Raw genomic sequence first — 12,812 nt, forward strand, 5'->3', positions numbered from 1 at the left:
GTCCACACTAGACCACACTAGACCACACTAGTCCACACTAGTCCACACTAGACCACACTAGACCACACTAGTCCACACTAGTCCACACTAGATCACACTAGACCACACTAGTCCACACCTCCCGTTAGCAGGGTTGGCGACGTACGGTGCGAAAGAAGTTCAACATACACGCATGTAGCAGAAGTTGACGGCAGAGCAAGTGGGGTTCAGAAACATCTTTTGAAGTCTTTTTTTTGCAATTAAATCCCGCTCGCGATATCGCCACATCATGAGACGAGGTTTACATTCAGATATCCCGCAGAGCTGTTACAAACCTTCGTGTTAGACAACGGCCCATGAAAGTGGAAATCATAGAACTACCATACTCTTTGGTTCTTTCGGTAAAGTCACGTAGGTAGAAAAGAGCATGGATTCCTGCAGTCACGAAAGCTTCAAATCAACAAAGAACTACCGTTGAGGATCCCGAATTCGAACCCAGAATCTCAGCGGTGTCAGCAGCTCGGTGCTCTGATCTCTGAACCATCCGGCCACCTTCATCTATTGCAGACGCCTGTGCGTGATGTCCTGGGGGCTGGTGTTACTCCACGTGTAACACACTCCTTCAAAATAACAATTGGCTCGCATATGCCGTGGTGGCTCAGGACTTGGAGCACTGAGCCAGCACTGCTGAGATTCTGGGTTCAAATCCATGATCTCAGTGCTAGTTCCGTGATTAAAACGAACGTTCGCACATATCCGAATCAGAATGTGTATTTAGACTACAGGAGGAATCCGATGAGCTATGAAGCTCTTTTTCACAGATGTCCAGTAGGGGCGGGTCAGAACGTTACAAAAACAAAAATTGAAAGAAAAAAAACACTGGAGTGCAAAGCATAGGAAAGGTAAACAAATCACTAAACAGAAATAAAACTAAACAATGTTTTACTTGATGCTCTCAGCCTGATGACGAGTGATTTCACTTAAAAAATAAGCTGCATTCAATTTGGGTTGCCACTTCAGTTGTGTAAATTCCAGCTCTTGAGAATAACAAAAAAAATACATATTAGTTTGAATTTCAATTTTATTTACGCAATTTGCAAAACGCACAACTGGAAACCACAGACGAGTGGGCAGGCAGCCAGAACCGTTGCTGCCAATAATTTCCCAAGCTCTGTGGTTCTCTATTTGGATGTTTGTCCAGCTCCAACTTCCCACGCAACATTTTCCCGGAGCAGGGCACGTGGGAAGGAGTGGCACGTTCCTCGTGCGTGGTTCATAGACGGTCACCTGTTGGGATCTCGGAATTAGTTCTGTGACATCTCATTCCGGATGCTGCTGTCGAACACACGGGGAGATGCACCGCCCTCCGAGAGCTCCCCATCGACACGCCCCCCCCCCCCCACACCACGTGATGGGCAAAGTAGTGAAAATGGAACCAAATTGAGAAACACACAAAATTCTTTTAGATTTTTAGAAAGGCTAAACGTCCCAAAGCAGGATCTTTCTGAACGGTGTTTTGAGCCTCGAGGCTCTCAGATAAATGACATCACCGTGTTATGTCCATTACACAAAGCACATTATGCAACATTATGCACTGCCGTTGCCACCGGTCCATATTTCACATGGAGTCCGGGAATTGGTAGCTATTGTGTTCGGGGTGGCAGGAATTACTGTGATCTGGTACCGGTATTATGTTGAACCTAGTAACAGTACACAGCACCTAGGATGACTGAGACAATTGCATGGGTTTGGTCTGTGGGAAAGATGACCATCCTCTTATACAAGTGTGATATGTGTGTGTGTGTGTATGTTGAACATCCTTCGCACCGTACGTAGCCGTGCTCATTGGACGGTGTGTGGTGGGAAGGACAACATACATACTGTACATACATAGTAGCTACAGCCGGTGCATACCGGTGAATACCGGTGCATACCGGTGAATACCGGTATATACCGGTGTATACAGGTCACGCCCCCTCCAGGCCGACAGGTGGCACCCTGTCATTACCCAGGTATACTCGGCTGAAGTTAAGCCTCGTCCACATCACCGTCCAACATGTCGACCTTGCTACCTACCCACTCAGTGGGTAACATTTACGTATGTAATCACGTTAATTTGTTTGTGACGCTCTCAGTGTGTCAGCACTTGAGAATAACTCATTGTACTGGGTTGATGATCCCTCGTGACCAGAATAAACCGGGGACCTATGGCATTGCATTTAAACCATTTGTAACCGATGACCTCTCAGAACGAGCCCTTACTCAACTCTGCACAATGACAATGGTTCAGGGTGTTGTAACGAACAGACTCGCATATGGTCAAATGACGTCTTGTTGTGTAGCGTTGCCGATCGGGGTCGCCACCTCTTCCGCTGCGGAGAAAACCTCGGCACGTCTCCCGGCCTGCGTCTATCAACACCGCGCAGCCTCCCAGTCATAAAGTCAAGCACAATACCGACACCAGATCTCGGTCCACATCGATCGCTGACACCTGTCACAGACGCCAATTCCCCGCGATGTACAGGGTCAAACCCAGACAAGGTGGCCAGCCCTCGTGACAAGGCAGCCCATTCGGTAGACGAGGCGAGCCGCGACAACATCGGTGCCACCTCCGTCCCCATCTCACCCCTCGGTCGGCCCTCACCTGTCGACCCTTCCCACGGCGACCACAATCACAACGTACCCCCCTCACCTGGCACTCGCCCCTCGCTTGACGCACACTCGCAAAACACGCAAGTGACCCCCGCTCACCGGGAACTACACGCTCACCTCACGCTCACCAATCTCTCACCTGACACCACTCACCAGATACTCACCACTCACCTGGCGACACATTCCCCACCTCACACCGGTCATCGCCACTCGCCACACACTTCTCCATGACAGTTTGGAACAACGCGTACAGTTTTCACTTCTGGTACTTTGTAGACGAGCAACACGTTCTGAAAAAAAATCCAAGAACATTTAAGATTCGTCCGAAATTGTGACGTCATAAGGAAGTGACGTCACGCCCACTGCCAACAGTGACGTCACTTTTGTTATCTCGAAGGCACGTTAATTACAAAACGGCAATAATTCGATAATCCGAATATTCGGTAAAAATATTACAAAGTTTTTTCGTAAAAATTCCGAAGCAAAGCCCGACTATACTCAACACATTCATCAATAACACTGTGGCCTTCAAATTGGAAAATATCATAGGTGACGTTTCGGGCAATTACCCTTCTTCATTGCACCGAAGCAGAAAAGGCATCCCCCTCGTGTCACCATGTGGATGGCGCCTTTCGTCCAGCAGGCGGCGCATCACTCAATGCGGTGACCACTTTGGCCTTTTAAAAGAATATAATGCGTTAGGTCAAAAGCCATAGGTCGTACAGAGGTCAAATTCAACACCGAAGATTCCTGGATTATTCTGGTCAAAACAAGAGGCCTAAATTTAGCTCATCCCAACTCCATCATCCACCCTTACGAACTATTTTTTTTATATTTACCAGGTAGTGCCCACTGAGCAGTGTCGCTCTCTTTCAGAAGCCACCTGGCCACAAATGATCGCTCGACTTAGTGGCTTATCGTGTGGAAATTTAAACCAGGCAAAAACTCTGAACGCATGTTTCTAAATGTGGAAGGAGAAAACCGGAGGACTCGGGAGAAAAATCCACGCGACCACGGGGAGAGAGGGACACGCAAACTCCAAATACACAGCAGGCATCAGGGTCGGGATCGAACCCCAAACCGCATGTGTACGTGGCGAGGTAGTTAACACCTCGCCACCGAGACAATCACAGTCCACTAACTGGGTCCCAGGTTTTATTTAGGAGAGTGAGGTCACTAATTGTACACAGATCATCTTCTGCAGTTTCTGGCAGGAAAAGCACAGAAGTGATGCCGTGGAAGTGACGTCACTTCCACGACATCACATTCCAGATCATTCTGAATGAGTTGTTTTTCTTCAGACAATTAAAAATGTCGTATCTAGGCAATGGACAAAGAGCTCCCGTATTGCATTAACAGACTGTTGAGCCAAGTGCTGTACTCGTGTGCACAGACACTAGCTATGCACCTGGCCAGTACCTGCAAACAAAATAATTTTCACGACTCCATCTCCATGCTAAACGTACCCTCGAATGCATTCTCGCTATCGGCCATCAACCCTTAGGGTGAAGATTTTCTGCCCAAGTCCATTTTTCTTCACAGTCAAAGCGATGTAATGTCAACCTGCGTATATGTTGTCTAATTCCACGTGTTCCTCACTGTAGCGAAGCAGCCTAATTCCAGCTGCGTTGCACACTCGTAAGATGCTGTGGTCGATGATACATCGTCGTGGTCATTGTCCAAGTTTCTGATCCAAATCTCACAAACTGATAAAACTGTACCCATACAAGAATACAACACAAACCACACACCCCTTAGAACAACGATTCCTCACCAGTCTCGCCTTTCAACAGACTGTTGGGGCAAGTGCTGTGAGCTTGCAGCACCTATGAAGGGCAACACGGGACACGAGGGAGTGGCGTTGCCAATACCACGTCCACGGCCGCCTTTGTCTCCCCAGTGCTGTTTACACACCGTGCCAGGTTCTCATTTAAGGTTGCGTTAGCCTAAGAGAGGCCCACAACCGGTTCAATCAGAATATTTGTCAGAATGGGAATCTTTATATAGACTGCAGGAATCCGATGAGCTCTGAAGCTGTTTTTCACAGATGTCAAATATTTGCAATAGCTATGGGTCTTCGCCATCGCAGACACAACACATACCCACAACACACACGTACACGTGTACAATACTGTGCACGCATATATTACACACAGCTACAATAACACACACAATATGCATATCAGCACACGTGCAGAAACACACTTTACAGGGAAAACATACAATGCAAACACAGACACACATTACACCCAAATAGACACAGCGCACATTGCTCACACGCGGTCACACAAAGTGCACAGGTCCACATACACGAGCCGCATGGAGGACACATAGACACACAGTCGGTACATACAAGACCCACGGACACCACAGACACGTAGACCGTACGTACCACACGCGGACTACACACAGACAGATGTTAATCACACAGACACACGAAATACACAATACGTACCGCTAAGAATACACAATTACATACAAAGACAGAGATCCCCCCCGTCCCTGTAGCCTACACAGATTGTTGGAGCAAGTGCTGTTAGCGAGCACCTACCAAGGCCAGCGCACTGGGGGTGGGGTAGCCAGCACCACGCCCGGCCGCCTTTGTTTCCCCAGTGGCGATGTTTATACAGCGCACCAGGGACTCATTGGATGCAGAGTCGACCTTCATATACAAACATATACCAACATGTGTGTAGGAATTCTTTCGCACCGTATGTAGCCAACCGTACGAGACGTACTTGCAACCCACTTGTCCACACAAACGCACACACACCACCACCCAAATCACATTAGACACGCCCACACACGCGCGTTTATATAGAAATATTTGTTTTTAAATGCGAGATTAAAAAAATGCATCATCTCAATTCAAGCTGAAACCGCGACTGCCCCAGTACAAAGAGCCTCTGCATGGTCTGACTACACACACACAAGGGCTCCGTGTCCCTGTGTGCGCGTGTACAAGTGCAGCAGCAGCAGTAGCATCGCGGGGTGGGTGAGAGGGGAAGAGACGAGCGCGAGACGAGGACGAGGAGGATGATGATGATTCTCTCCTTACCCGGAGCAGCATCTCCCGTGCTCTTAGGTCTGCGACATCCCGGAGCCAGAGACGAAGGCGTCACGTGACGCACGCTGGGGTCTCGGAATCAGCACTCACATCGCAGCAGCTGCAGCAGCAGCAGCAGGGGCAGCAGCGCGTGTGGGTGCTGCTGCTGCACGAGGCACCAGCACCACCACCACCGTCATCATCGTCGTCAGCAGCATCTCTCTCTCTCTCGACACGTGGTGTGTGTGTGCCTTTGTCCTTATGGAATGCGGACGGCGTTTCTGCGATTCACTAATTTCAGTTCAATGGCGCGAGTCAACGTCGCAGATGCATCCGTCCGGCTCAGGCGTTGCCGATTTCACGCGGTGATGATTGAACACAAGACATTAATTCGCCTTAAACTTTCACCACATTGTGCCGCGCGTGTGTATGTTTATATACACACAATAATTATTATAATGCTCCTGAAATAGTCTGCAGGGTTTTTTTGTGGCTTAGTTTTCGCAGATATCTCCTTTTACATCGCTGGGTTCATCCCGACTTCATCCCGTGGAAGACGCCGACGTCATCCTTCTGCTGGGCGCTGCTGCTGCTGATGATGTTGCTGATGTTGATGGTGTCGATGTCCACACGTTTCCTGTGTGCACGGCGTCTTCTTGTCCGAGCGGCCGCTTCGATGCAATCCTCTCGGCTCTCTCTCTCTCGCCGTCTCTCGCGCACCAAGCACCTCGCCTAGCCTCACTCAGCCAGCAAGTGCGATGGCGGAGCCTGCGACTTGGGAGCTTCCCCCAGCGTCCAAGAGAACGACTCGAGGCGAATAACTGTGCAGGATGTCTGCCGCGAAGATGCAGGGGCAGCGGTGCTTCCCCTTCCCAAGCACGGCCGTTCACGGCTTGCACGCTGGCAGCAGCAGCACCAGCAGCAGCACCAACACCAACAGCAGCAGCAGCAGCACCACCAACAGCAGCACCACTAGCAGCAGCAGCAGCACCAACACCAGCAGCACCACCAACACCAGCAGCACCACCAGCAGCAGCAACACCAGCAGCACCACCAATACCACCAGCAGCAGCAGCAACACCAATACCACCAGCAGCAGCAACACCAGCAGCACCACCAATACCAGCAGCAGCAGCAACACCACCAGAACCACCACCAGCAGCAGCAACACCAATACCAGCAGCAGCAGCAACACCAGCAACACCACCAACACCACCACCACCAATACCACCAGCAGCACCACCAACACCAGCAGCACCAACACCAGCAGCACCACCAACACCACCACCACCAATACCACCAGCACCACCAACACCAGCAACACCACCAACACCACCACCACCAATACCACCAGCAGCACCACCAACACCAGCAGCACCAACACCAGCAGCACCACCAACACCACCACCACCAATACCACCAGCACCACCAACACCAGCAGCACCACCAACACCAGCAGTACCACCAATACCACCAGCAGCAGCAACACCAGCAGCAGCAGCACGTCTCTGTGTCCCTACCGCCCGTCTCTCCGCACCGCTGAGCGAGATTCGTCTCCACTGCGCCTCGACTCACGGCGTTGGCGGCGGCGGTGATGCAGGGAGGTGCCCCCGGTGCTGGTTGGGTGGGATCGGAGTCGAGGGGTGGGGTCGGGCCCCCCGTGCTGGGGGTGGTTCGATGTGGGGGGGTGAGTGGAGGAGAAGGGGTGGGGTGAGTGGGGTGAGTGCGGGAGATGGATTGGTCCGTTGGTGGATGGGGTGAGTGGAGGGGTGGTGAGCGGAGAAAGGGGTCGCTGGGTGGATGAGTGGACAGAGGGGGTGGGTGGAGAAAGGTGGTGGGTGGGTGGATGGTGGATTGTGGTAAAGAGGAGTGAGGCATGAGATAGATGGGGGGGGGGTGTTAGGTGAGTGGAGGAGATGGATGGGCGAGTTGGATTGGTGAGTGGAGGGCAGCGAAAATGAGAATGGGTAAGTGCGATGGAGAGGATGGGTTGCGTGCAGGAGCACAGAGGGGGGAGGGAGGGGGGCAAAGTGAATGTTGATGATTCCTAACAATGATGACGCCGCCATGCAGTCGCCTCTTGCTGCCGATCCACTGCTGGATGATTAATTAGCCATGCATCAGCACGCTGGTCGTTGCGGGTAGGTGAAGGCGGCACGTGATAGACGTGGGAGCGTAGGAGTGAGGTACAACTTACGTACAGTATTTTAATTGGCTGCGCTTTGCTGCCCCGCTATAGAATGGTTGCTGGAAGTGATGAGCGGTGACACAAGTTGGGCAGCAGCGGGGGGAGCGGTGGAGGAAGGGGGAGGTCGAGTGGGAGTGATGGGAGCGGTGGAGGAAGGAGGGGATCGAGTGGGAGTGATGGGAGCGATGGTGCAGCCCAGGGGTCAGCAGCCTGCTTCTCTGGAGAGGCATGCGCCTCTTTAAGGACTGCCTTGAGGCTCTCGCAACATTGAGGGGTTTTATTGGCGAGTTCGAAAAAAATGCTTGGTTGCCGACCCCTGACCATGGTTGTCCAGTTTACCGTGGGAGTCCAGTTCACCATGGTAGTCCAGTTTACCGTGGGAGTCCAGTTCACCATGGTAGTCCAGTTTACCGTGGGGAGTCCAGTTCATCATGGTAGTCCAGTTCACCATGGTAGTCCAGTTTACCATGGTAGTCCAGTTCATCATGGTAGTCCAGTTTACCGTGGGAGTCCAGTTCACCATGGTTGTCCAGTTTACCATGTAAAGTCCAGTTCACCATGGTAGTCCAGTTCACCATGGGAGTCCAGTTCACCATGGTAGTCCAGTTCACCATGGTAGTCCAGTTCACCATGGTGAACTGTTATCACTCAAACCATGAAGAAGGACCCTCTTGAGGAGCCTTTCAAAACCATCACTTTACCCTACATTGCAGGGATCACAAAAAAGATCTCCAAAATCTTGAATAAACACAAGATCCAGGTACGTTTCAACACATTACATGAAATCCGTGATCTGGTTCGGTCTGTAAAAGATGTGATTCCGGACAAACAGTACCCTGGTGTCTACAAACTAAGTTGCCTCTGTGGTCGTAGTTACATTGGAGAAACCCAACGACATGTCTCGGACCGCATTCGTGAACACAAAGCAGACCTAAAACACGGTAGGACCAACGCCTCGGCCGTGGCAGATCATTGTTATAATTCAGTAGGCTCACATGACATTGACTTCTCCAAGACAGAGGTTCTTTGCAAGCCATCTGGCTACCATGAGAGATTCGTTCATGAGGCTATCCACATATACAAACACAGAGACAATTTCAACCGAGAAGATGGATTCTGGCTTAGCAATCATTGGAAGGATTTGATAAACCATTTCGGGTCTTAATTGATTGTTCACGCTTACGGTGGCTTTCAGACAGTATACATTAATTTTTAATCTCCCCCCTCCTATTTTCCGAACATAGATGGACTCGTCCATCTAAACAAACTGTCAAATCGCTATCCGTGGTGCTAACGTTTAAAAATAAATACAAACCGCCACTTCTTTCAAATGTTCTGGCCGTTGGTTTTCACACCTGATGATGACTGCTTGTGTTGCAGTCGAAACGTCGTGAGAATTTTATTGTTTTATATATATTTTATTATTTTATTGTTTCCCTTCAACGTGACTTTACCGAAAGAACCAAGAATATGTGTTTATGTTAATTTCATTCCAACGTTTACTGTGATATTAATTTGAGCTGATATTGGGTTAGGGTTTGCCGCACTCCTATTTTCTTTTTCCTGAATTGGGGGGCCCCTTGAGCCGTTAGGGGCCCTGAGCCCTTTGCTTGCTTCGCTTGGGCTTCGTGCCACGAGCAGCAGGAGAGCGCGTGGGTGGATGGACAGCAACTGGCTGCTGGAACTTTCATTCGTGGTTCCGCTGGGGTGTCCGGGTGGATTGTGTGCTGAGGGGAGGGGGGTGAGTCGGGGTGGGGGTGACCCCATCTCAGTCAGCAGCCCCGTTACCCCCTAGAGGCTGACGCTTCGTGCAGAGTGGCACCTCGCAAAGGCTGGCGTCTGCTACCGCTGTGTGTCTATGTGTGTATTTCTGCGAGTACGTCGCTCAGTACATTGAGTGAAGAGGTGGCTCCGGTGATTATTGTGAACCCGGCGACCTGAGTTCGATTCCCGGCAACAGCTGACATCAGTGGCGTGTCAATATCTAAACCGATCCTGAGGTCCCATCCCCTTATCGCCCGCCCCCCTTTCCAATGCTGTGGCATGATCTTCATTAAAGGAGAGTCTTATACAAGCAAGAAAAATCACACGGTCACGGAATACATTAAACATGTTCAAAAGCTGTCTAGGTGATCCACACGATCCTAGCCCAAAATGCAATGATGACAGTATACTACAGCATACATATCGATGTCTTTTTATTAACCAGCGAGAGTCAACCGGCACAACAAAGTCCACGGGTTAACATAAAATGAGCAAGGTGCGCTGCATACCAATGAGGTGTCCGTGGTTTTAGATATTCGTGCGTTTTGTTGCCACAACGTGGCACTGACGTTCCCCTGCACACGTTCAACATTCATCCTGCACGGTATCCATGCCACAGCCTGCGACGACCCTAAAAACCATGGGTGCCATGGTGACGAGATGGTAACTACCTCGCCTGGTATACAGGAGGTCGTGGGTTCGATCCTGACCCTGACGCCTGCTGTATATTTGGAGCTTTCGTCTCTCTCTCCCCGTGGTCGCGTGGATTATTTCTGAGGGTCCTCCGGTTTCCCCCTCCACATTTAGCAACACGTGTATAGACTATTTGGCTTCTATAATGTTAACACGTAGGCTTTCACGACCAATATAATCCATAATACAGGGTTTATTTGGGGGGGTTAGATCACGTAAATATATACATGTGTCGTTAAACCCGCCACCACCCGACACAGCTAATTAGTAAGGTTTGTCACGTAATCAGAACATGCCAATTCGTTACTAGTACAGCACACCGGTGTGTTGGAGAGTAAAGCCACATATTTGGCTGCTATACATTTCCACGTGATAAGCCACTTTGTTGTGCTATCATTTGTGATAGCCAGGTCGCTTCTGAAAGAGAGCCACGTAGCTCAGTGGGCCTTAGCTGTGTCGTGACGTTATGGATGTCACTATGGCGCTTAGCGCTAACTACTGTCGTCGAAGTGGAGGCGCATGTCGGGAGTCCCCTGGGCCAACAGACCACAGATCGACATGCAAGCGGGCCACAGGGGGCTCGAGGGACACGTGATGGGGAGCCGAGAGCTCCTGGCAGGATCGAGAGGGGTCTCGTCTGTGGAATCAACCCTGGGCCGTGCGTCTCGTCGTCTTCGGTCTTCGGTTATCGCGCACGGCATCGTGGACCAGGCAGCGTGTTAGCTGACCTGGGCCGATTGTATAGTTAACCCCATGTCGTTATCCCGTCAAGTGGTTATATGGTGACCCCGTTGTGTTAAGAACTAAACGCGTTGTCTCCAAGTTCGAGTATGCGCCTCTGTGGAACCCACTACACCTGGTAATATTAAACAAAAAAGATAGAATAGAAAATGTGCTCGGTGACAAGAGTTGTCCCCAACAGTCTGCTCAGGCTATACCGGGGGGAGGGAGATGTTCGTGTTTGTGCGAGCGTGCGGTTTGCACGCAGCGTGTCTACACCGCTGGCTCGAACGAAACATTGCGACAACTTCACAATTAGCGGCTGCCAAACCTTACCTGGTAACATAAAACAAACAAAAATGGTTTAGTTTTAATTTTCAAAAGTATGGGCGCATCACACGGGTTGAAAACCTTTGGCTTCGTGGCACCACCCAGCCTCGATAATGGCCTCAGCCGAGAGACTCTCTCCGTCACTGGCCTTGACAATGGTCTCGGACTTAAAGATTTTGGCCTCGTGGCTTTTGGCCTCGACTCCAGCCTCGTCCTCACAGGTCCGCAGGCCTTAAAGCCACGACTGCGGTGGAGCCTCAAATATAAGTACTGTCACCACGAGGATCGTTTCATCCGAAGGGAACGCTGACAAAACCCACACTACCCATGGCAGTTGTTAGGTGAAGTGTATTTGTTCCCACTTTCACAGTGCTGAGGGTCGAGAGAGTGACGGGACCGCCCTGCTGATCTTGTTGGGTCTTTTGATCCAGATATGGGCAATGCGAGCTTCATCCAACACTCTGGCTTCAATCAACATCACCGAGCAAGATCCTGCTTCAATCAACATCACCGAGCAAGATCCTGCTTCAATCAACATCACCGAGCAAGATCCTGCTTCAATCAACATCACCGAGCAAGATCCTGCTTCAATCAACATCACCGAGCAAGATCCTGCTTCAATCAACATCACCGAGCAAGATCCTGCTTCAATCAACATCACCGAGCAAGATCCTGCTTCAATCAACATCACCGAGCAAGATCCTGCTTCAATCAACATCACCGAGCAAGATCCTGCTTCAATCAACATCACCGAGCAAGATCCTGCCTTGACAGTTTCATTTTCCCTGATGAGATTCTGTGGTGAGCTGAGCCACTGCGCCGGAGGCTGAGAAACCAGCACCCCCTCCCCAACGCCGCCAGCTGAAACAAATTGACACGCGGACTCATGCAATCAAACGTACCACGTATGTCGTACCCATTTCTGTCCAGAATATACACGAAGTAATCACGAAGCATGTGCAACATACAGCGAGTTGGATGCGTCAGGCACAGAAATATACCGACGTGAAAAGACACTAACGGCACACTCGTACGCAGTTACACAAACCAACACAGAGACGCGCGCGTGCAGGCACGCACAGATGCACCGACGAAGAAACAGGAACAAAGATCCCCCGTGTAGGGCTGAACGATTTGGGGAAAATATCTAATTGCGATTTTTCTGACATTGCGATTTGATTTGATTTGCGATTACATTTTTTAAAAGTCAAGCTTCAGTTCAATATTCACTGTGTAATAGATTTAAAACACGTGATGGAGCATTACCACGTGATACCATCACAATATGAACTGCTCCATATATTATAATGCAAGGATGAGAACTTAAAATATATTACTTGCTTCCAACATGTATTTATTAAGATGTTTTAATTGAAATAGAACAATCAAACATAGAACAATTGTTAAGTTAAATAAATAAAGTCATAAGAATGAAACATA

General features: G+C 50.0%; 1 protein-coding gene across 2 annotated transcripts in view; it reads right to left on the reverse strand.

The window, feature by feature from the left end:
* FAM163B (family with sequence similarity 163 member B) overlaps window positions 1–6,893 on the reverse strand; it is a 77,904-nt gene extending 71,011 nt beyond the window's left edge. Inside the window, exons 1-2 of one of the 2 annotated variants that reach the window (XM_032973238.2) lie at window positions 5,690–6,893; window positions 5,183–5,293 (exon numbers count right to left, since the gene is read on the reverse strand). The gene's annotated coding sequence lies outside the window, so the exon portion shown is untranslated. The remainder of the gene's footprint in view (window positions 1–5,182; window positions 5,294–5,689) is intronic. The other variant, XM_032973237.2, reaches the window with a different exon arrangement.
* Between the last annotated feature and the right edge of the window lie 5,919 nt (window positions 6,894–12,812).

The sequence above is a fragment of the Petromyzon marinus genome, chromosome 50 (assembly GCF_048934315.1).
Source record: "Petromyzon marinus isolate PM22_M1 ecotype Great Lakes invasive population chromosome 50, UKy_Petmar_22M1.pri1.0, whole genome shotgun sequence".
In the NCBI taxonomy this organism is placed as follows: Eukaryota; Metazoa; Chordata; class Hyperoartia; order Petromyzontiformes; family Petromyzontidae; genus Petromyzon; species Petromyzon marinus.